The 23262-nt window shown below is 38.8% G+C and overlaps 1 protein-coding gene and 1 long non-coding RNA gene across 10 annotated transcripts in view; one reads left to right on the forward strand and one right to left on the reverse strand.

Annotated features, from left to right (window-relative positions):
* Vrk1 (VRK serine/threonine kinase 1) overlaps positions 1 to 23262 on the forward strand; it is a 96340-nt gene that overhangs the window by 6744 nt on the left and 66334 nt on the right. The window contains exon 1 of one of the 9 annotated variants that reach the window (XM_087195544.1): positions 5929 to 6007. The exons of 7 other annotated variants lie outside the window; for them this stretch is intronic. The gene's annotated coding sequence lies outside the window, so the exon portion shown is untranslated. Of the gene's footprint in view, positions 1 to 5928; positions 6008 to 22887; positions 22909 to 23262 lie in introns of those variants that run through there. One more of the 9 variants, XM_087195545.1, reaches the window with a different exon arrangement.
* The window catches only part of LOC147822824 (uncharacterized), a 32769-nt gene that overhangs the window by 3840 nt on the left and 5667 nt on the right, over positions 1 to 23262 (reverse strand). The window contains exons 2-3 of the long non-coding RNA XR_015445143.1: positions 22473 to 22877; positions 784 to 940 (exon numbers count right to left, since the gene is read on the reverse strand). This is a non-coding gene — a long non-coding RNA (uncharacterized LOC147822824). The remainder of the gene's footprint in view (positions 1 to 783; positions 941 to 22472; positions 22878 to 23262) is intronic.

Below are 23262 nucleotides of genomic sequence, written 5' to 3' on the forward strand. Positions count from 1 at the left end.
TTTCCTAGAAAGATGTGTTAGCTTTCTGTCACTGTGACAAAGTACCTGAGACCATCACCTTATAAATAGGATGATTTATTTTGGCCTGTGGTTTCAGAGGTTTCAGTTTGTGGTGGTTTGGCCCTGTTACTGTTGGGGTTACTGCATCCTGGCAATGGAGGAAGCTGCTCAGCTCCTGGCATCAAGGAAGAAAAGACATTAAGGCGTTGGGGGTCCCAGTATCCCCTTTAAGGGTACAACGCCAGTGACCTAAGTTCCTTCCACTGTGTCCCGCCTCCAAAATTTCCATCTCCTCCCAGTAGTGCCACAGGATGTCACAAGCATGGGCCTTTGGGGGCAGTTATCTGAAATACAGCAGAAGGGTCATGGTTCATTTTAGACTTGCCAAGGATTCTACTGATTCTCAGCCTCCTTCCTCTAAATGCTACCTTTAGTAGTGAGTTGCACATATGCTAAAGGGAGTACTTTCTTTTTTTTGGTACTGGGGATTGAACTCGGGTCCTTGGGCTTGTGCAGCAGGCGGCGGAACCACTGAGCTAAATCCCCGGCCCAAAGGGAATACTTTCATTGTTGATGTGGATGACTTTTTTTTGGTACTGGTACTGAGAATTGAACTCAGGGACTTGAGCTTGCCAGGCAGACGCTGCACTGCTGAGCTACATTCCCAGCCCTGGATGACATTTTTTAGGAAGCCCAAGGAGGGCTTCATGAGTTAAACAACTGAAATAAAAGCAGAGTTGATAAATGATCCCATGAAGAAAAGTTAGTGGAATCCAGACTTACTTGTCACGGGAGGGGAGGCTCGGGTTACTTGGCCGGTGTGTCAGGGTGCTGGTATCTGAAGAGCACCTGTTCAGAGAAGAGTGATGACAGCTGCTGTTCCAAACTGCCCAGGACGAGTGAGGACAAATGGCTGACATGCACCGCGAAGGTTTTAGGCCTAGGGAAGAATTTCCAGATGGTAGAGACATTTAAGTAACATTACGCCAGTGTTTTAAATGGTCTTTAAGGGTGGAACAGCAACCTAGATGCATTTTAGGAGCTTTTTGCTTATAGTTTCGGTATAATGGCGGTTAACTGACCTATGGGCCCGCCCTCGAGTCTGAGTCTTTTAACTTGTCACTTAAAGTGCTTTGTTCTGTTTTTTTTTTTTTTTTAAATCATTCACTCTGTTCTTGATTTCTGATACAAAATATACTTTCTACCCTTGTTTGTCTGTGGGAATCTTATTTGTATCCTTCCATTTGTGCATTTAAAAGATTACCTTGGCTATAGATGAGACTTCAGTCTTTTTTGTGGGTGTGGACCAGGGATTGAGGCCAGTGCTTTCACACTGACCTACATCCTCATCCCTTTTGATTTCTTATTTTGAGACAAGGTCTCCGTAAGTTGTGCTGTAGCCACCCAAGTGCTGTGAGTACAGGTTTGTTTGTTTGTTTGTTTTTGGTACCAGGGATCGAACTCGGGACCTTGCGCTTGCGAAGCAGGCGGCCGAACCACTGAGCTAAATCCCTGGCCTGTGAGTACAGGTATATGGCACTGCACCCCGCTGACTTCTGTCATATATGTGACTAGCCACTAAGTGGAACTTATGTATGTCAGACAAGCTACTAGAAATCAATTCATTTTTACTATTTCATTTAGAATATGGAAAAAAATAGCATCCTATTTAGAAAAAAATCAGTGGTGACAGGTTGAGCAAAGGATTTTGCTGCCTAAGAGGTCACAGTGACGTGTATTAATGAATGACTGGAGGTGTGGAGTGCTTTACTGTGACTATCCACTTGTGATTCAATTTCCTTAGTTGGTTCTTTTCTAGTAGACAAGAATTTTTTTTGTATTTAAATGTTGAGATTGATCAAGGATATTTCACTTGTGATTGTAGCCCTTCAGTATCATCACAGAGAATTTTTTTTCATACACAAGAGCAAGCTCTTACAGTGCTATGCAAGCTGCCCATTTAAAACTATCATTGCTTGGCACCTATGCCCTAGTGACAGTTTGACCAACATGTGAGCAGGCACACTGCCATCCTGACAGATGGGCATGAGTATAGGCAGCCAAGAAACCGTGTATCTGCATCGAGTGTATTTGTTAAGGGCAGGATTCCCAGTCGGGGATGTTCAAACGTCTGTCCATCCTGAGCTTTCACGCCTATGGATAAAGGATGTCATCATTAATCCCAGCTCTGACTGAGATTCCATGGGTATAGAAGAGCTTTTTGGCTCTTAGAGAAGTAGGCAATTGGGACAACCAGGATAATTGTTCTCTCCTTCATCGCTGGACTACTTCACATAATCTTTCCTTCCTCCTAGCCAGCTGGGTTTGCAGTGAGCATACACCTGTTTAGACATTGTCTTGATACTTTGTTTAATTCTAGAGTATGAAACCTTTGAGAGTCATTTAGTGTTTATGCTTTCTGCAGTGATATATATATATATACACACATACATATATATACACACATAATATATAATATATATATTATATGTGACACAAGCACATACACACTGGAGTCAGGTAGATGACTTTAGTGCACCCTAGTTTAACAAATCATGAACAATACCTATTTTGCAGGGTCGTGGAAACTTAACTGAAATGTGTGCATGAGTCACTTAATGTCTGGCCCCAGGAATGCTCATGAATGTTTGGCATCATTTTACTTCAAGGTGCCTGAAGGTAGTTTTCATGGAGACTTACCTAAAAGAGAATACTTTTTTGAATTCATTGCTCTCCGTCTTTGAAAGTTCTTTTATGGAGCTTATGCAGACATCGGTGTCTAGTGACAGGGAGCTGGCTGTGTCCAGGCAGAGTCTCCACCCCAGGACTGTTGCCATTTCACCCGGGGCACTTCTGTTGTTGGGGGCTGCTCTCTGCACTGTGGGGTGGTCGGAAGCCACAGGGACAAAATCATGCCCAGTTGGGAACCTGCTCTGGTGACTGGCTATACTATATTTTATTTAAAAATTTTCCCTGTTAGAAGGTTCTTATTATGAATTGAAGTCTATTTTCTTTTAAAATTTTATTTTTTTGAGACAGTGTCTCAGGTTGGTCTTGAACTCATGGCAATTCTCCTGCCTCAGCCTCCTGAGAAATTTACCATGTTCTGTCTTTTGGAGGTATATAGAACAAGCTGAGTCCTTCCACATAACATCCTTTAAAATACATAAAATCAGTCATCAAATATTCTCAGTCTTTTTGAGTTGAAACATCTCCAGTTCATTAACTGTTCGTTACATGGCAGGGTTTCATGTTCACCACACCGATGGCTTTTCTTTTTTAAAAATTCTGTTTTTAAACTTTAGTGCTTGGAATTGAATGCAGTACTCCAGGTAAGACTTGCTAAGTAAAAGCTAGAGTTGCATCTCTTGTCCTAGATACAGCAACTGTCTTCTGTTAGTATAGGGAAGAACTTTGTCTTTTTTCTGTGTCCTGTGTTTTTATTAATATCAGCTTCTTTTATGTATTTTTTGGCAGTGCTGGGGATCAAACCCAGGACCTTGCACATTGCTCTACCACTGAGCTCCAGCTCCAGCTCAGCTACCTTCTTTTGATGATGACACTGCAGTGAGCCTAGAGCTCAGTGAAACCCCTTTATCTGTCCAGGCCATCTCTTCATCCTGTTAGTCTCATTAGCTTTGGGCTGCAGCCATGGGAGCTTATGTTAATCCTTTTAAGTTTCTTTTTATTTGATTTAGTTAACTTCTCTTTTTTAAGATATTTTGGAGTCAAATTCTTGTTTAAATTGGAGGGGTCTAGTTTAAAGAAACAGGTATGTGAGGGCTGGGGATTTAGCTCAGTGGTTCTGCTGCCTGCCCTGCAAGCACAAGGACCTGAGTTCGATCTCCGGTACAAAAAAAAAAAGAAACAGCTATGTGATAATGGTGTTATAGGGGTAAATTTATATGTGCATGTGTTGTGTGCGTGTGTGTGTGTGTGCGTGCGTGCAGATTGAAAAGAGGATTGAGGATGGAAGTCTTGGAGTCCTGTTGTCGAGAGGAAGCTTGGCAGGAGCCAAGAATCAGGCGTGGCCCTATAGTAGATGAAAATGAGGACAGTGTCTTGGGAGCTGAGTGACTGCGTGTTAGCACTACTGTGCAGATACTGCGACACAAAGTGAGCTGGACATGGTTGCTGCTTCTTGCTTCTATTTGCCCCATGGTTTAATTGTTGCGTTAATGCAGTACTTGTCAGTCATACTTGAAGACTTGCAGTCATATTTTATTTCTCATTCTTTGCATCTATGTGGGTACCAGATTCTACTAATTTAGAAAAAAAAAATAGAAGTATGATAGAAAGGCACAAATTCTATCTAACTCAGTGATTTTTTTAATAAAGTAAAATACTGTAATAACCACCCAATGCAGACATTCATCATTCCAGCTCTCCAGGAGCCTCTGTTGTTCACTTTCCAGTAATTACTCCCACTCAAAGTAACCACTGTTGTGACTTCTGTGACTGTAGATTAGGTTTGCCTGGTTTTGAACTTATACACCCTGTGTCCTATTTTTTTGTTAGATGTCTTTTATTTCACTGTGTGTCTGATATTTCCCCATGTAGTTGCATGAAATTTTTAAGATAAAAAAATAATTTTATAACTTCATATTTTGCATTATCCACTATAGCAGAACACACTAGATTAGATTATTGATTACTGCATAAAGAACTACTTGAAATTTAGTGATGTAAAGCAACAGGCATTTTATCATGCTCGTGAAATCTTTGAGTTGGGAATTTTGTGTTGATAGCTTGTCACTGCTCTATAATGATTGGGTGTAGAATTAGAGGCTCCTTCACTCTCCTGTCTGTTATGTTGACTGGCATGTCATGAAGACCAGGATCAGCAAGGACCGTTGACTGGAGCAGCCTTCAGGTGGGGCCTTGAGGCCTGGACTTCACACCGTGTCAGCGGAAAGGGACTTAGCTTCAGAAATCACAGGGTTGAAATCAGCACAAGCCTGCCTAGATTCAAGGGGAGGGAACATAGCTCTCTTGTCTTTATGGATGATGTGTTAAAGAATTTGTGGCTGTTTTTTTTTTAAATAACTTTATTGTCAAACACACATACGAAAAATTAAAACCATTCAAAGAAGAACAATGCAAGGGGAAAAAAACTGCAATAATTATTCAAATACAGTAGAACTCAACCAAAACAAAACTGAAAAGCACTTAAACATTTTTCCGTATAATTTAAAAAAGCATCTCAAGCACCAACAAGACACCAGAGGATGTGATTTGTTTCAGAAAGATCCCCAAAACCAACATTGAACAAATAATGATCTGGAAAAAAACTCCAGTTAGTTAGCAGGCTCCATGTAAGCCAGGCTTCTCCCTAATTTAAATTTCGATACAGTCATATGACATGCGATGGAAACACAATCCGAGAAATTTGTTATTAGGCCATTTCATCCGTGTGTATCCTTAATTACACTCTCAGTTTCTCACACCAGAGAAACTATTTGATATTTACACGTGTGTCCTATTTATTTAACTTAAGAGGCTGTCCTCAATATGCATCCATTTAGCTATAAATCACTCTAGTTTCTCGTTCTTTAAAGCTGAGTAGTACTCCATTTTATAAAAAAACCACATCTTCTTTATCCAGTTTCCAGTTGATGGGCACTTGGGCTGTTTCCAAGCTTTCGCTATTATGAACTACAGCTATAAACATGGGTGCACATATATCGCCTTGGTATGATTCTTTTAGTTCTTTTGGGAAGATCCCCAGCAGGGGAATAGCTGGGTCAAATGGGACCTCTAGTCCTACTTCTTTGAGGTATCTCCATACTGATTTCCACAGTGGTTGCACCAGTCTGCACTCCCACCAACAATGGAGCAGGGTTCCTTTCTCCCCACACCCCCTCCAGCATTTGTTACTAGATGATTTCTTTTTTCTTTTGGTACCAGGGGTCGAACTCTGGACCTTGCGCTTGAGAGGCAGGAGTTGGAACCGCTGAGCTAAATCCCTGGCCCGGATGATTTCTTGAGAGCAGCCATTCTTTCTGGGGTGAGGTGGAATCTCAGTGTTGTTTTCATGTGCATCTCTCGAATAACCAGTGATGTTGAACATTTTTTCATATATTTATTTGCTGCCTTTACTTCTTTGTCTGAGAAATGTCTGTTAATTTCAGATGCCCATTTTTGAACTGGGTCTTTGAATTTGTGTGGGGGGGTGTCTGATTTTTTTCAATTCTTTATATATTCTAGATAGTAGTCCCTTGTCTAAGGTATAGTTGCTGAAAATTTTTTTCCCACATTGTAGGTTGTCTCTTAGCTCTGCTGGTGGTTTCTCTTGCAGTACAGAAGCTTTTTAATAAGATATGATCCCAGTTGTTGATTCTTTGTGCAAATTCCCATGCCACTGAGGTTTTGTTCATAAAGTCTTTTCCTATACCAATATCTTCAAGAATTCTACCTAACTTATCCTCCAGCAAGTTTAGCGTTTCTGTCCTAATATTTAAATCTTTAATCCACTTCAGTCTTAATTTAGTGCATGGTAATAGGTATGGGTCTAGTTTTAATCTTTGGCAGGTTGAAATCCAGTTTTTCCAATGCCATTTATTGTGGCTGTTTTTTAAAACTACAACAAATTATATACCAAAAATTGCCCATTCTGTTGCCAATGGATTTTTTTTTTTTTTGGTACTGGGGATTGAACTCGGGTCCTTGCGCTTGCGCAGCAGGGGTCGAAACCACTGAGCTAAATCCCTGGCCCTGCCAGTGGATATTGAAGTTGTTTATTCTTTGGGGTAATTATAAGTAATGATGTTAATCATTCTTGTTTGTATCTTTTGGTACACATACATTAGTAAAAGTTGGGAGTAGAATGGCTGATCATAGTATATGCCTATTTTTAGCTTTCATGGATACTAATAGAGGCTGCCAAACAGTTTTCCAAAGTGGTTGTACCAATTTATATTCCTGCCAATCTGTGAGAGTTCCAATTGCCCCTCAGCTGGCTTCCACTTGATACTGTCAGCTAAACACTTTCTAACAACTATTTTATTGGTTGTATAGAATATGCCACTGTGGTTTTTGTTGGCGTTTTCTGATGACTACTGAGTGCTGTGTTTCATATGCTTGTTAGTCATTTAGATAGCCCCTGTTGGAAAATATTCGAGTCTGCTCATTTTTAACAAGTTGGGTTGTCTATCCTGTTTTGTACTGAAATTTTGGAGATTTTATATATTCTAGATGTGACTTGTTGACTATATGAGTTGTAAAGATCTCTTCCATGTGGCATGCCCTTTTGTTCTTGCAATGTGATTTTGAGGAATTGGAATTCTAGATTTTAATCAATTCCTATGTATTAATCTTTTTCTTTATTGGTTAGTGCTTTTTGTGTTCTGTTTAAGAAGTTTTTGCAGCCTCACAGTCATGAAGATATTCTTAGTCATCGTCAGAAAGGTTAGTTTGCCTTTCACAAGTAGATCTAAGTGTCTAGGAATTGAATTTTTTCCCATACGCTTACCTGTGCAAATGGTAGCAGGTAGCATTGGGTCAGGTGGTCACAGCCTGGGAGGCAGGAGTTTTGAATTTTGAGCCTTAAATTACCTTTGAGGAGCCTTCAGAACTAAGTATGTTGTTAAGTGCCTCTGTCCTCAGCTTCATCTGTAAATTGAAGAATTCGAATGAAATCTTTTCTGGTTTTCCTTCTGGCTCTGGTTTGCCACGTCACTCCACTTAGTTTACAGTTTTATTGAGGTTTTTAGAATCTTGTATCTGAATTGTGTCCTCCAGTGTATTGATGACATAGCCCAGCTTTATATAATCCTGGTATGAGTCTTCATCTCAGTGGCTGATGAAAGTGAGCTTTCTTGAGCGTGTTGACCAGCCTCTGCTCAAACATATTCTGCTGATGTTATTGATGTAGATATTCTGTCCCTTGTCAGGAGCTCATCATTCTCTTTCAGTAAGTTGTGGTTTAAGACATCACTTCCATTTTTGAAAGTCATCTGCACTACACTCATTGTACTTGTCACTTCCTTTAGTTTCCGACTTGAACTTTTACGAACTATAGATACAGTGTAGAATCCATGAGTGAACTGAAGTCGTTCATGATCATTGAGCTCTAGTCTTGACAGATTCTCTCTCCCACCTTGCATATTTCCTCCTGTTCTGTGGCATACATTCTAAATTGCTGTGTGAGGTTTGCTTATTGTGCTTGTGTGTAAGTCAGGAACTGCCCTAGGTGACATAACAGTATCTTCCATTTGCTGGTTCCTTTGTGCTCTTAATGACCTACTCGGGGGTGATTTCTCCCCTGCTTTCACAAGGTCTAGATTAGTTTCCTTAGAATGATTTAAGCCAGTGTAGCTGGTGTTCCTTCCTCTGTTATCCTTGTTTTGGTACCAAGGATCGAACTCAGGGCCTTGCGCTTGCCAAGCAGGTGCTGTACTACCAAACTATATCCCTAGCCCTTCCTTGTTATCCTTGATAATACGTTTTTCTTACTAACTTTGAAAAGTTTGTTGAGCTATAATTCATATCGTACAACTTACTAAAGGTTACAGTTCAGTCGTTTTTACTATATCCACGGGACTGCACCCATCACCATAATGAAATTTATAAGATTTTCATGAATGCCGAAATAAACCTCACTAATTAGCAGGAACTCTCCATTCACCCCAGTCTCCCATCCATAAGCATACACTAATCTGCTTTTTGTCTCCATCTGTTCTGGAAATTTTACATAACTGGAATCACATTCTTAGTGGTGTTTTGTAATTGTTTCTTTCACTTAGCATTTTTCAAGATTATCCATGTAACATGTAATATGTTGTAACATGTAATAACACTTCTTTTGTTTTATTGCTGAGTAATATTCCACTGTATGGATATACCACATTTTATTTATCTATTTCTCAGTTGAAAGACATCTGGGTTGCTTCCCCAACCAAATATCTTTTTGGCTATTTTGAACAATAGTGCTATGAACTTTGAGCACAAGTTGTTGTATGGGTATAGTGTTTCCATTTCTCTTGAGTATATATCTGGGTGACTCTATGTTTAACTCTTTTAGAAATTACCAAAGTGTTTTCTAAAGTGGCTGTACCATTTTACAGTCACACTTTGCATATATATATGTATCCTCAAATTCCACCAATCCTTATAATTGTCTTTTTTCTTTTTGGTACGGGGGATTGAACATGGGTCCTTGGGACCACTGAGTTAAATCCCCAGCCCTTTGTCTTTTTGTTTATACCATCTTAGTGGGTGGGAAGGCATATTGCATGTTTTTGATGTAAGTTTCCCTAATGACTCAGGATGTTGAATATCTTTTTGTGTGCTTTATCATTTGCTTATTGGGGTTGGAGAAATGTCTATCAAATGTTTTGCCTGTTTTTTCTTTGTTATTGAGTTCATTAACCTTTTTAATTTTCAATTTGATTTATTTACAATTCAAAATAATTTTTCCTTTTTCTTCCATCTTTTTTTTTTTTTTTTTTTTTTTTTTTTGGTACTGGGACCTTGTGCTTGCGAGGCAGGCACTGGAACCACTGACTGAGCTAAATTCCCAGCCCCTCTTCCATCTTGTTCATAGTGCTTATTCTGTAGTAAGCAGGAGGATTAAGGGACTTCTCTAGCCCTTTTCATTCCCTTGAAAACTTCCTTGACAGCATGTAGTTGTAGATTGCCTTAGATTAGAACATGTGCATCTGCTGGTTATTGGAACAGATCTCCTGTGGTTCATATTGATTAAAAAATGAACCGAGGGCCGGGGATTTAGCTCAGTGGTTCTGCTGCCTGCCTTGCAAGTGCAAGGACTGGAGTTCGATCCCTAGTACCAAACAGACAAACAAAAAAATAAACCGAGCTTCTGTCCCTACAAACAAGTAGGTATGTGGTGATTAGAGTGGAGTGCATTTCTGAGTTGTCTGGATGGGTCCTGGAGGTGTGGCTTTGGGGTCTGTGTCTGGCCCCTTGCCCCTTCCTGTCTGGTCCTGCTCTCCTGCATTAACTGAGCAGCTTTGCTCTGTTGCACCCTTTTGCCATGATCCTGCCTTGGAGCCAGCATACCATGGACTAAGACTCCTGAAACCGTGAGCCAAATTAACCCTTTGTTCTTTAAGTTGTGGGTGTCAGGTATTGTCTCTAGAGACAGGAAAGTTGACTAATAACAAGGTAAAACGCCTGACTTGGAGTTTAATCCAAGCTTCTCACTTTATAGGTGAGGAAAAAATTCATGGAGAAGTTGGGTCTTGTCTGAGCTCAGGAAGTAGACCTGGATCATGAATTTGCAGCTTATACTTAGGACGTATTTGTTAGTTTCTCATCAAGTGACAGATTAGACTCAAGAGATACCAAGGTAAGATAGAATCCTTGACTTCAGATTCTCAGAAAGTATGTTAACAGAGACTGACATATACAGAACCAGTGGTGATACAGTGTCATAAGCATTGTGAAATTGGTTCAGGGAGTATGTAATCTAGTGCTCTTAGCATTGCCCAGTGCTAAGACTTTTCACTGGACTTTCTTTTGCATGTAGGCAGATTATTCAGTTGATTTTTCGTCTGGACCATTTAGTAAGAAATGGTAACAAAAATGCCATCATTCAGATGCTGAGATTGCAGATGAAACTGACTTCAGAATCTTTAGGATTTTGCCCTGGAACCTAGGAGATAGTCTCATGAAATGCACTATTTTTATACATTATTATTTTCTTAACTTTTTAAAAATCTCCTACAATGGTTTATCACAATAAGTTCTTAAAACTGCATTTGGTTAATATATACAGAGTCTGCCAAAAAAATGTATATGCACTTCAGCAGTTCACTGTATTTTTTATTTTATTTTATTCTTTTTTTTAGTTCACTGTATTAATAAATGCTTGGAAGCTTGTGGCCACCACTTTGAGCACTTCTTGTAATTGTAGAGGCCAAAAGTAACTTGTAATCTCATAATGTCTCAATAAATTTAGGGTTAAATATTGATGCAGGTTTTTCTTTTCCTAATGTATACATATTTTTGGCAGACTTTGTATTTACACATATGCATATATACCATGTTTCTTTTTTTTTTTTTTAATTGGACTTCGAACTCAGGACCTGGGATTGTGAGGCAGGTACACTGTCACTAAGCTAAATCCCTGGCCCCTATGCCGTGTATTTTTTTTTTTTGGTACTGGGGATCAAACCGAGTCCTTGTGCTTGTGCAGCAGGCGGCAAAACCACTGAGCTAAATCCCCGGCCCTACACCATGTACTTTTGAGCTGTAGTCTCGCTAGGTTGTCCTCAAATTCCTGGGCTCAAATGATCCTCCTCCTTCAGCCTCTTGAGTAGCTGGGAGTATAGGCACATACCACTATGCCTGGCTAATATATTTTAAAAAGCAACTAGAAACGTCTTTTAAAAGACTTATTTATGTCATTTATTTCTTTTATTACTTCTTTTGATCATTTAAAATCATACTATTTTTTAACTGAGTTAGGTTGTAGGATGTATATTTATAGTAACATGTTGAGCATGTTTCTGTTTTGTGTTTTGTACTATTTTTATGGCATTTGTATTTATGGTTAATATTATTAGACATTAAAGCAAATATTTTACCACCTTAAGACTTGCTGTTTTGCAAATGATTTGCTCTGCAGTATGTGTTCTCTTTTAATTAGTGACAGGCCTTTTTGTAAAAATTACACTTTCCATGTATGTTTCTTGAATCTTGACCTTGCTACTTCCTGGTTGTGAGGCCATGGACAAATTATTTAATTTCCCTTATGCACAGTTTCTTTACATGTATAGTCTGTATAGTAACACTTAATGTTTTGTGGTTGTTGTAAAAATTAGAGATAATGTGTTTAAATTACCCAACACAGAGCCTGCTACATAGATGCTTCATAGTGACAGTAGTAGTTATAATATATCAGTTCACTTGTATGTAAGAGCTATGTTATAATTTATAACATAATTAACAATGGTTAATTGATTCTTCCTGGTATAGATTCAGTCATTCATATTTTTACTTATTTAGGATAAATTGAGCCAAATTAAATGATCATATTACTGTAGGAAGTTAATGTCAGTATTCATTTTCAGTTATTAGTCTTTCAGAGATATGTCAGTCTTTAAACACGAGAGACTGTACTGATCTTTAAAGACTGACCTAGGCTTTACTGTCAGACTGAGGGCCAATCTTGCCTGTAGTTAAAGGCATTGAGAGTTGTTTTTCTGCATAGTTGATTGCAGTGTTCATTACTTGAGGGAGTTGGTAAGGCTGACTTGTGCTGACCCTGATGTTGCAGAAGCACTGACAAATTCCACACTAAGACCATTGTAAAGTGTTACCTTACATTTTATTTAATAAAGTTCTTATTATTCATGAAGAATTCTTTTAAAGTATTTTAATTCAAAAATTAATACATGCGTGGGCCGGGGATTTAGCCCAGTGGTTCCGTTGCCTGCCTCGCAAGCGCAAGGACCTGAGTTCGATCCCCGGTACCAAAAAAAAAAAAAATTTAATACATGCACACAGTAATAATTTGAAGCATTATAAAAGGGTAAAGTGAAAAATAAGACTCCCAACCTTAAGGCGTTCTTTTACTAATTAATTATGCAGCTTCTTAGTAATACCCTACATATGCATGTAGGGATGCATGGCTGTACAACTCCTGGGGATGCCAGTCATACACAGGCAAGCATTTGCAGCATATATAGAAGAGATCCCTTTATTTGATATGAGTAGAAATGTTCAAAAATGTGGTTCTGACATTTTTCACCTCATATGTTTTGGAGACTCTTTCATGTTGGTATATTTGAATCTACCTCATTTAAAAAATTGCCTAATACTATGTTCTTTTTTGGCGGGGAGGGCTTTGGTACTGGTGATCGAACTTGGGTCCTTGCGCTTGCGAGGCAGGCGGTGGAACCACTGAGCTAAATCCCTGCCCCTAATACTGTATTCTTTTCTGTGTTATTCCATCATTCACTTACTGCCTCTGCTGTGATGATAGTGTTTCTAGGGTCTTGTTACTGCATACAGTGCTGTGGTAAATACCTGGGTATTGTTGCTTCTGGGTGTGATGTTTACATTTTTTGGTTAGGCTTTTATCCTTTCTTTTTATAATTTAAAAGGTTTCTTAATAAGATAGCCTTTTGTGAGATGTTTTACAGATATTTTTCATTTGTCTTTGAGTTTGTTCATGGTACTTTTTTCCTTTTTTAATTTAGGAAGACTTCCCATTTTTGTCAGTTTATCAATTTTCTTCATGGCTTTAATGTTCTTATGTGGTTTAGCTTTTGTTCTTCTGAGATTCTGAAAGGTTTTTTCTTATTTTTATGAATTTTTGAATGATCCAACTATGCTGCTCATACATTTTCATTATTTTGTTATCCTAATTTTCTGTGTTTGGGGATATTCTCCCTTAGAGTTCTGCCCCAAGAATATATCGGGAAGCTGTGCTTAGTAGGTCCTAGGTGGTGTATTGATAGATTTAGTTGTAAACACCTAGAGAATTAATGGTAAAGAAAATTTGCTTTTTAATTTTGCCCATTCCCCGTAGGAGAATTAATGAAAAATAACATTTATAAACTTTTAAAAAATATACTAAATGTTATATAAAAATGTTAGCCATATAGTTCAAAATTTATAATTTTAGAGAAATTTTCATGTTTGCTTTATATACAGAAGCATTTCTTTCAGCTCGTTCTCTTGTGGTTAGGGTCAGCAGTTGTATGTTCTCTGTCTTGGTGTTGTTTTTAGGTTGCTTCTCTCGAAGTTCTGACTGTTGCGTGGGTAGAGCAGTGAGTCTCTCATCTCCATAAGAACAGCTGAATGTTAGTTACTGTCGAGTCTTCTTCACTGTTGGCGCTGGGGGACCTGCTGGGACCCAGGGATGGATGATCTCCTATCCTTGCATCAAAAGTCAGGGAGGTGTGTGTCGGCTTTGTGGAGTCCTTCCCTTCTGGGGGGAGTGGTGGCAGGGAGGTGGCTTGGGCTTGTTTGGGAGTAAACATGCTAACCTACTGTGTGCTTTTAGTTAAAATTTAGTTGGGCAGTTACTGCATCCCTTAGGACTTTTAGAAATCATTTAAGGAAATAGAACTAGATGAAGTATATCTGGTACTGTATTTTAAATGTTTTACTCTACCAACAATTTTATAGTCTAATGCTCATTCCCTTTCAAATGCAAGTAAAGGAGAAACGTAACTAAAAATGATTTCTTCTCTGAAGATATCCACTTTATTTTTCAGACTTTGAAGCGTGAGTCTTCACCTCGTTCTTTCCAGCTTAGGTGTGAAAACATGACTAGTGTGACAATTGGTGTTAAAGATTGTATCACAGTTTGAGTTTAGCTTGATGTTTTTTAGGAATAAATCTATGAATTTATGGGATCATTATCTCTGGAGGTTCACTTTTGGAGGTTCTTGTAGTTCGTTGTGTTGTATTTTGACACTTATTTGGTTAATGTTACAAAGATACCATGGAACTGTAAACTTCCCTTATACTTTAATTGATATGAATGGCTCTCTAATAGGAACCCAGAGGCAGGTCATTTGGCTTTCCTGTGCCTTGGGTTTTTATGTCAGATGGTACTGATAATAAGTGTACTTTTTATCCCTACTGAGTATTTTTACCATTCTGTCTCAGTTGTAGGATTTGTGGGGGAAAAAAATGAAGAAAGTAGATGAAGACCTTATGTGTTATTGGGAAGTGGCTGTACAAACTCAAGATTTTGTAGTTTGCTCTTCAGATGTTATCTCAGCACTAATTACATGCATTAATAACCCAATGAGATAGCTCATTGCAGTGTGAGAGGATTGTCTTTCGATGTGTCATTTTCACATTGCTCCTGATGTCATTTAGCAAAAGAGGTGGTGGAGTTCTTGTTGGCCGATTACCTCTTGTTTGATTATATTCTTTGACTCTGACTTTGGCAGGAAGCCGTTTATACCAAAACATAATTACTTCTTAGTCTCCAATAAGTTTGAAGCATAAATGAGTTACGTTAACCTGAAGATATGGGTTGTTTATGGCTCTTCCTGAATCATTCATTCACTAATTTATATTTTTTGTCCAACTTCTAAAATGAACTGGAGGGAGCACTTGTAGAGAACAGAGCAGTTATACTGAAAATGAAAGATTTGATGTAAAAAAGAAAGATGTCCCAGGCCCATGTTCCAGTTTGCATCACAGTGCCCCGTGCAGCATTAAAGTGTAGATGCCAGGGCTGTTGTGGGGTCGGCCCTGCCTCGTCCCAGAGCTCCAGTGCAATGGTGATGTATAGCCAGGCTTGCTGGTTACTGCCTTTGGTGGTGGGAGTTATGTAACTGACCTTAACTTTTCTTACCTTCCTGGCACTCACTGCAAAGAGGAAGCAGGAGTTTCATGACTGGTGATATTTAAAGAACTTGCACCATTGGAAGAGGCACTTTTTTCTACTCTGTGAACCGGATAGGATTTGATTCTGTAGATATCTATAGCTGTTCACTGACTAATAGTTTCGTCAGAGGATTCAGAAACACTCTTTCCCTGAGTTTTTCTTGATCTTTATTTGAAGCTGATGGAATCACATTAAATCATAGCTGTGTAATGGTGTTTTTGTGTGAAGGCACATTTAGCTTCTTAAGGCTAAAGGTTGCATTTTATTCATCTTTGAATTTCTAGCCCTTCACAGTTTCTTGTACTTGTTTTGGAGATGTTTTATAAATGAATTTGGAATAAATGGGTTCAAGTGCTTAATTTCCTGGTGAACTAAATTGCAGTAAAGAGTTTAGAAAATCTAGAGTAGGAGATGATTAGCATGCTTCTCAGACCATCTGTCACTAATATCAATTGTTTCTGCTTGGCACTGTAGTCTTGATTTTTGAGGGGAGGGCAGCTTGTGTAAAGTTAAAAAAAACCTCTTAAGTTAATCTGTACCCCTCTATTTAATAGTTATTTTACAAAAATTGACATTCTTATTATTCATTGACGATCACCACAGTGTTGCTTATTCCAGTAGCAATTCCATTGTAACAACTGGTAGCTGTTTCCTGTTTGCTTCCTTATAGTCTATTTTTTATGCATCAACCTGGGTGACCTTTTTAAAATGCAAGCAGGAGCATGTCACTCTTCTGTCCAAGACCTTCCATCTCTAGTCCTCACTGGGACCCTTTGGATGGGACATGTTCCCTACCCCTGTGGTCGTTTACGCCTGATCCCAGCCAGTGTCTGCCCGAGCTTCACAGTTTCCTTACTCTTTGCAGAACAAGTGGGGTGTGGTCTCTTCATTGTGGGATATTCTTTGCCTGGAGTTCTGCAGGGCTGTCTGCTCTCACTGTATTTTCTTTGCTAAAATGTCACTTTGTATGGCTTAGCCGGCTGTGTTTTACACCCCCCCCCCCAGCCGCCCTAACTTCCTGTTCCTGCTCCACCCCAGCTCTGTTATTGCCCTGGGCATATGACATCTTTTAATTTAAAAAAAATTATCTGTCTCTTAATATATAAGCTCCACTTGAGGGCAGGCCTTTTTGTTTGTGTTCTTTGTTGGTTTGTCTTCTAATACAGCTCCTGGCACAGTATGTTGTCAGTATTTGCTGAGCAAATGAATTAATGGAGCAGACAGTGTACATGGTAATAACATAGCATTCTGAGGGACCTTGTATGTTATTTTAAATTTAAAAAGGGATATAGCATGGTAAAAATGTCCATATTGTTTGTCAAGAACTACAAACCGTTCACTCTAATAGGGCTACCCAGTTACTAGTGTTTAAGTTTAAAAGGAGAGTAGAGTGTAGTCCTATCGTCTACTTTTTGGGGTGGAATTTGATCTATCATAAACCCATTTGTACCTTGAGGTGACTTAGTGACAGATGCTGTAGAAGCATTTAAAATTTTGAATTCAAGTTTGTAGTTTGTAGAGTTTATTTTATTTTATTTTTTTTTTGTACTGGGGCTTGAACTCGGAACCTTGCGCTTGCGAGGCAGGTGGTGGAACCACTGAGCTAAATCCCTGACCTGTAGAGTTCATTTTATAGGTGGAATGTATTTTGAGAATGAACTAATAAAACATGTTAGCAAAAATATCAAAAATGTAAAAATCTCAATAAGAAATAGGTCACTGGGAAAATTCTTCTTGATTCAAGGCTTCGGAGTATGATGTTTATTTTGATTGAAAAATTGTGATTTAAATGCATACAAGTATAATACGTGTTCCGATACCTTGTAGAAGTGAGATTTACCCTTTTGCCACAGCCTGAGTCCTGTCTATGGCCTTCAGGTGTACCTGTTGCTGTGTGCTGGCCTCTGGCTTCACCTCCTGCTCTCCCCCTTGCTCACTGCATCCCAGCCACAGTGGCATTCTCCTCTAGGCTGCTGCTTCCCTAGGGTCTCTGTCCAGTGTCCCCAGATGCTCCCTGACTCCTTTCCAAGGGCCCTGTGCTGCTCTGCAAACCCTGTCTTCTGTCCCTCTTATTGCCTTACTTTTTAAAGATGTAGCAAGTACATTTTCTAAAGTAATCAGGTATGTTATGTTTGTTTTTGTTATCTCTCTTCCTGCTCGAATATGTCAAAAGGGTGGGACATTTCTGGTACTTGTCACATGGTAGGCTATCAGTAAATATTGGTAGAGTAAATAAATGAACCAACCATGTCATTATTAGTTTTCATAAATTGACTGGATTCACAGTTAATGTTTATTACCACGATAACTTGTCAAATTAGCATCTTTGAAAAATATCACTTGTAATGATTTTCTAACTGTGTGTGTGGAGGTTAGAGGTAACTGCTTGGTCGCTGAGAATGTTGGTCATTATTTTGTTCAACTTAATTTCTGTTTCTGTTTCACCTATTGTGTCTAGAAACTTTTTTGTTTTATATTGTGATAAAATATGTACCACTGTAACCGTTTTTTAAGCGTACAGTTCAGTAATGTTAAGTGTGCTCACACTGTTGTCAAGCTCTCCAGAACTTTTCATCTTGCAAATTTGAAACTATCATTAAATAACTGTTCTTTCCCTTTTCTCTGTAGCTATTAGCGACTACTATTCTGTTCTGTTTCTATGAATTTTACTTTAGATATGTCCTTTAAGTGGAATCATGCAGTATTTGTCTTTCTGGTGATGGGGTTATTTCACTTAGCATGATGTCTTCAAGGTTCATCTGTCTTGTAGCATGTGCTTCAACAATCTCCTTCCTATTAAGACTGAAGGATATGCCAGTGTGTGTAAATGTCCCTGTTTTGTTTATCTGTTCATCCATGGATGGACACTTGAGTTGCCACTGCCTCTTGGCTATTGTTAAAAGTGCTGCTGTGAAGATGGGTGTGCAAATACCTGTTTGATATTATAAACACTTCTTGAGATCTATTAGCTTAAACTAATGAACATATCAAATCATTTCTGTTTTCAGTATATGGCTCTGTTCTAATTTCCAAGGATCTTCATTTTACTTAACAGAATATTAAAAAAAATAATTTATTCTCATGAGGTGTCTATTTTGGTGTAACCTGTGCAAATATAGGTGATCTGCTTTTCAAACGTGGCACAGCTCTGGAAAACTATTTCAAAGGGTGGATCGGGCTCTTTGAAAGAACAAGCTGTTATTCATTGTTGTACCCCCAGATCACTAGTATCTAGAACTGTGAGTGGCTTAAGTGGTAGAATGAAATCCAGGATAGTGTTGTATTATGAAAGTAAAAGGAAGAAAGAAAGAAAGGAAGAATAAGCAACAGTGTTGAGTGCTGCCGAGCAGGTAAATGAGAGGTGATTGAAAATGTTAGCTGGTTTTGTGCTGTGGAGGTCACTGGTGATCTTAGCAAGAGTGGGTTGAGTGGAGTCCTGAAGGTGGAGTCCAGAAGGAGTGAGGTGAGTGAGAAGAAAGGAGATGTTAGTAGTGCAGGTGGCTATTGAAATATTTGTCACTGAAGGGGAAAAGAAAGGATGCTAGTGGTGCTAATGGAGGGGAATTTAAAACTTTTTTTTTTTTTTAATAGGAAAGCCTTGAGCATATTTGAAAGTGGATGGGAAGGATGCAGTCTAGGGAGACACTTGAGTATGTGACAGGAGGATCAGTTAATAGTGTAAGTCTTGAGAAGGTTGAAGGGGTAGAGGGTAAGGTGAGAGTGAAGGACTTGATGTTTGATAGGAGAATGCCTTCTTTACATTGTGACGGAGAGAAGGAAGCTGGGATTGGACCCTAAGTTGGCTTGAAGTGGGTGCCGGTGGTTTGTAGATTGGTTTTTGAGAGGATAAGAGAATTTTATTTTGAAAGTTTTTTTTTTAATTTCTAAACTAGGGTCATCTCTTGAGACTTAGGACTTAGGAAGGGAAATTATAGTTTTGAGGAAAATAAACAGTTCAACATATTTGTTACAGAGAGTGGGACAGAACTATAGTAAGCATTTGGTTGTAGAAATTTATTGAATTCCTACAAAGGGCAGTGTATTGTGGATAAGACCGTTCTTGCATCCAGGAAGCTTACGGACTTTTATGGAACTTTGTCATGTGTAGTAAGACTTATGAACAATGCTTCAGAGGTGATACCTGATTGATGAACAGACCTTTGGATATGAGCAAGACTTCATTAAATGTAAAGGGCGGGTGTGGGAGAAAAGGCTGCTGTAAAACTGGAGATAAGATGTTGGTACCGTGTTGATGGAATGGTGCGTAGTTCAACTTGTCCTCAGTTGCCCTTGAATCAGTGTTTCTATACAGTGTGCAACATATCAGAGAAGTTTATAACTTTAAAGAAAGTTTCATAAGGATATACACCCTAAAGGACCTTACATGCATACCTGTTTTAGGGAGGATTTATGAGTAGTCACCCTGTGTATAATGAGCTTTATATAGCACTCATTGTAACTTCCCAGTATGGATGTGATGAATTCATAGAGCTCATTAAGTGTTAAGTGTCATTGTTGTGATTCAGTCAAGCTTTTTTTTTTCTTCTTTTTTCAGCAGATTAAAAAATATTCCAAATTTGAATCCAGGACTTGAAAAAATGCCAGTTGTCTAAATACAGTACCGTATTGTGATAAATATAGCTATTGAAATTTTAAAATCTATTCACAAAAGTTTATTTTAATATTCATAGCAGAACTTTTTTTGGAGTGTTATCTGAAAAACAGGACCATTTTATCATTAGAGCTGACTATTAATTAGGGTATTGTTTCAGATATAAAAGTTGATCTGCCACTGAAATTCTATTTGAATATGTATAGTTCCAAGCTTGCTTTGTGTATTTAATAACTTTAGTACCATAATTACTCTGTTTACAATTAAATTTTGGTGAATATGCTAATATGGAATATACCAGTGAGTGATTTCAGCAAAGGGCAGTATTGATTTGCATTTTGATGTGTTTTTCAGTTGCATCTGCCTTTCATTTGGTATCAGAGGGAAAAGAAGTGGTCAGATTATGTAATGTATTATGATGATAAACTTTTTTCTTTTCTTTGAAGCCTTTCTGTTGCATTGGCTACTATAATAGTAGATTTGAGCCAAGTGGCTGAAATTATGCAGAAAGATTTAATTTGGTTATGGGTTGTACCCTTCAGTGTATTCTTTAATAGAAACTGTATTGCAGATATTGGTTTCATTATTAAAAGAAATCTGTATTGTACTGGAGCAGTTGTTTGATTCAAATGAGTATTTTAAGTTCTTTAGAGCACTCAGTAACCTATTAAGGGGAGTACTTGTGGTTACTTTTGTGAGCACATACTTCTGGTTTTAAATAATTCCTTGTTCTTTTCAGAAATCACTGGAAAAGCAACAAGGAGATCGAGAAGCACAGATTTCATGTTGGGAGACTGACTCCCTGGGACCCTTGACTCGGCAATGAGAGGGGCCTTGGGTACAGTGCCGGTCACACCCGGGGATGGAGATGCTGCCTGGGAACTCAGTCTAGACACGGATCTCACAGGAAGTTGGTAGAATAGTGTCCTCCAAAGCAAGTGGCACCCCTTGAGGGGGCAAACGACTAAGGCTTTGTTTGGAAGAACAGGAATGGGTGGTGGCAGAAAAGGGCCCTAGGGAACTTTATGATGTTATGAAAATGTTCTGTATAATTGTTCAATAAGGGTTATGCATACATAAAAATTCATCCATCTGTATAGACAATTGTCAATTTATTGTCTCTCAACTCCAAATTTACCCTTCTTTGTTACTGGTGATGTTTGAGCGAGGCCTGTAAACATTTTTGCCTTTCTACAGTGATGTTAGATTTTGCCCAGGGTTCATGCACGGCAGACACAGCAGAGGAAGGGACTTTTCTTGCTGGTGCAGTGTCTTGCTTCCTTTCAATTTGTTTTTCTCATATCTTAGTCGCTCTCCTGAGTTTCATTAGCTTTGCAGTAGGCAGTTTCTCGCCATTGTTGTGCTGTGGTGGGCAGCCTCCAAAGGACCAGCTCTAGCCCACCCACCCTCCAGAGGGCTTTGGCACCCAGAGGGCGGGGCCGCAGCTGCCAATGTTGTAGTCCTCCTTGGGTACTCTGCCTCTGCCTGGCACATAGTAGTAGTTTTCCTAGGTGAGTATTTTTTATCAGTGAATAATTTTTTATATTAAATTCTCCTGCTTAAATTACCTGTATGTTTTCTGCATCCAGGTGAACACTGTTGTAACTTTTATGATTTGTGTAATTCACTTTTAATTATACATAAATGAAATGACTATAAGTGTATTAATTTTTACAAAGTGAATGGACAGTTTAAGTAACAGGAAGAATGAGATGTAGAACATCGCCAGATCCCCAGGAACCTTTCCACATGGTGTCTTCCAACTCTTACTCATTTCCTTCCAGAAAGGATATCTGCTGTTTGACCTCTGTCACCAGTGACTGGCTTTATTATTGATGCTCATATGAATGGAATCATACAGTGTATCTTTCTGTGTCTGGCTTCTTTTTCTCACATAGTGTTCCGGAGCTTCCTCCATTTTCCTATTCATGGGCATGTGGGTTTCCAGTGTGTGAATAAAGCTGCTGTTATTCGTTCTTTTTTTTTTTTTTTTGGTGCCGGGGATCGAACTTGGGTCTTTGTGTTTGCAAGGCAGGTGGTGGAACCACTGAGCTAAATCCCTGGCCCCTGTTATTCTTGTACATGTCCTTTGGTGGACATGTTTTCATCTGTCCTAGTTACAGACATAGAAGGAGAATTGCTGGGTCGGTTAGCACTAATGTCAAGCAGATTATTCAAAATGATTGGCATGGTATGTACAATGTATGGGGGTTCCCATTCTGCCTTCTTACCAACACTTGGTACTGTCAGACTTTCACAGTTGAGGTCTTTAAAGCCTTTAAGGAATAGTCACTCAAATGATGTTTTAATGCTTTAGGTTATAATAAAAGAAAAGCTTCCAAGATGTGTTTTTTTTTTGGGGGGGTGAGCAAATATTGGCATCAGAAATATAATAGAAACAATTTAATCTACAGACCAGTTTTACAAATATCAATTTTGTTCCTAAATAAAATAATAACAAATGGAATCCAACAGTATATTAAAGAGTCATTATCACGAAATATAACCTTTTTCTAGGACTGTATGTCATGTTCAACTGACCTGTACCGGGTGCAGTATACCAGCGGCGTTTCTTTCATTCTTTTGTGTCCCTCAGTACTTGCAGAGAGAAGTTAGTGCACGGTGTTTAATTGGTCCCCCCACTGAGCAGAAGCTGTCCCTGAGCTCTGCCGTGGCTGTTTGGCTGTCCGAGGCCCGCCTGTGAATGCGCAGGAGCTGTTGGCCTGAGGCGGCCGCATCTTTTTCCATTAGGACTCTGCTCGCTGGGAGTTTGTCTTGAAGGAATGTAATGTACTGGGTTGAAGTGGTCCATGTCAGAGCTGCAGTGCGGTTCAGTGGTTTCCTTTTTTCTTTTTTGGTACCGGGAATGGAACTCGGGTCCTTGCGCTTGCGCAGCAGGCGGTGAAACCACAGTGGTTTCTTAACATTCACGTGGAGCAGACCTAGCTGTGACGGAAAAGAAAAAGAGGAAGAAAAGGTAGACAGATCAAAATTTTACCAGGAAAAAATGAGCCATAAAATAACCAGAAAAAAAATGGGGAGATAGTAAAAAAAATTTTTGTTTTGACTGGGAGGTATTTCTAAGGGCGATATGAAATCCAAAAGCTGTAAAAGTAATCACTGTCAAAAGACAAATAAGTTGGGACTATTATTTGCAATATAAAGAGCTCATAAAATAAAGAGCTCATTTCTTTAATATATAATCTGTAAGAATTGCCTATAAATAAAAAGCAAAACTAATAACCCAGAAGAAGAGTAAGCAAAGATTACTAATAGTTTACAGGATGTGAACTACAGGTTTTGGTTAGAAATTCTTTTCCTTTTTTTCCTT

Source organism: Heterocephalus glaber, unplaced genomic scaffold (assembly GCF_053883595.1).
Source record: "Heterocephalus glaber isolate CG9 unplaced genomic scaffold, H.glaber_assembly_v1.0 deba00001608, whole genome shotgun sequence".
Lineage (NCBI taxonomy): Eukaryota > Metazoa > Chordata > Mammalia > Rodentia > Bathyergidae > Heterocephalus > Heterocephalus glaber.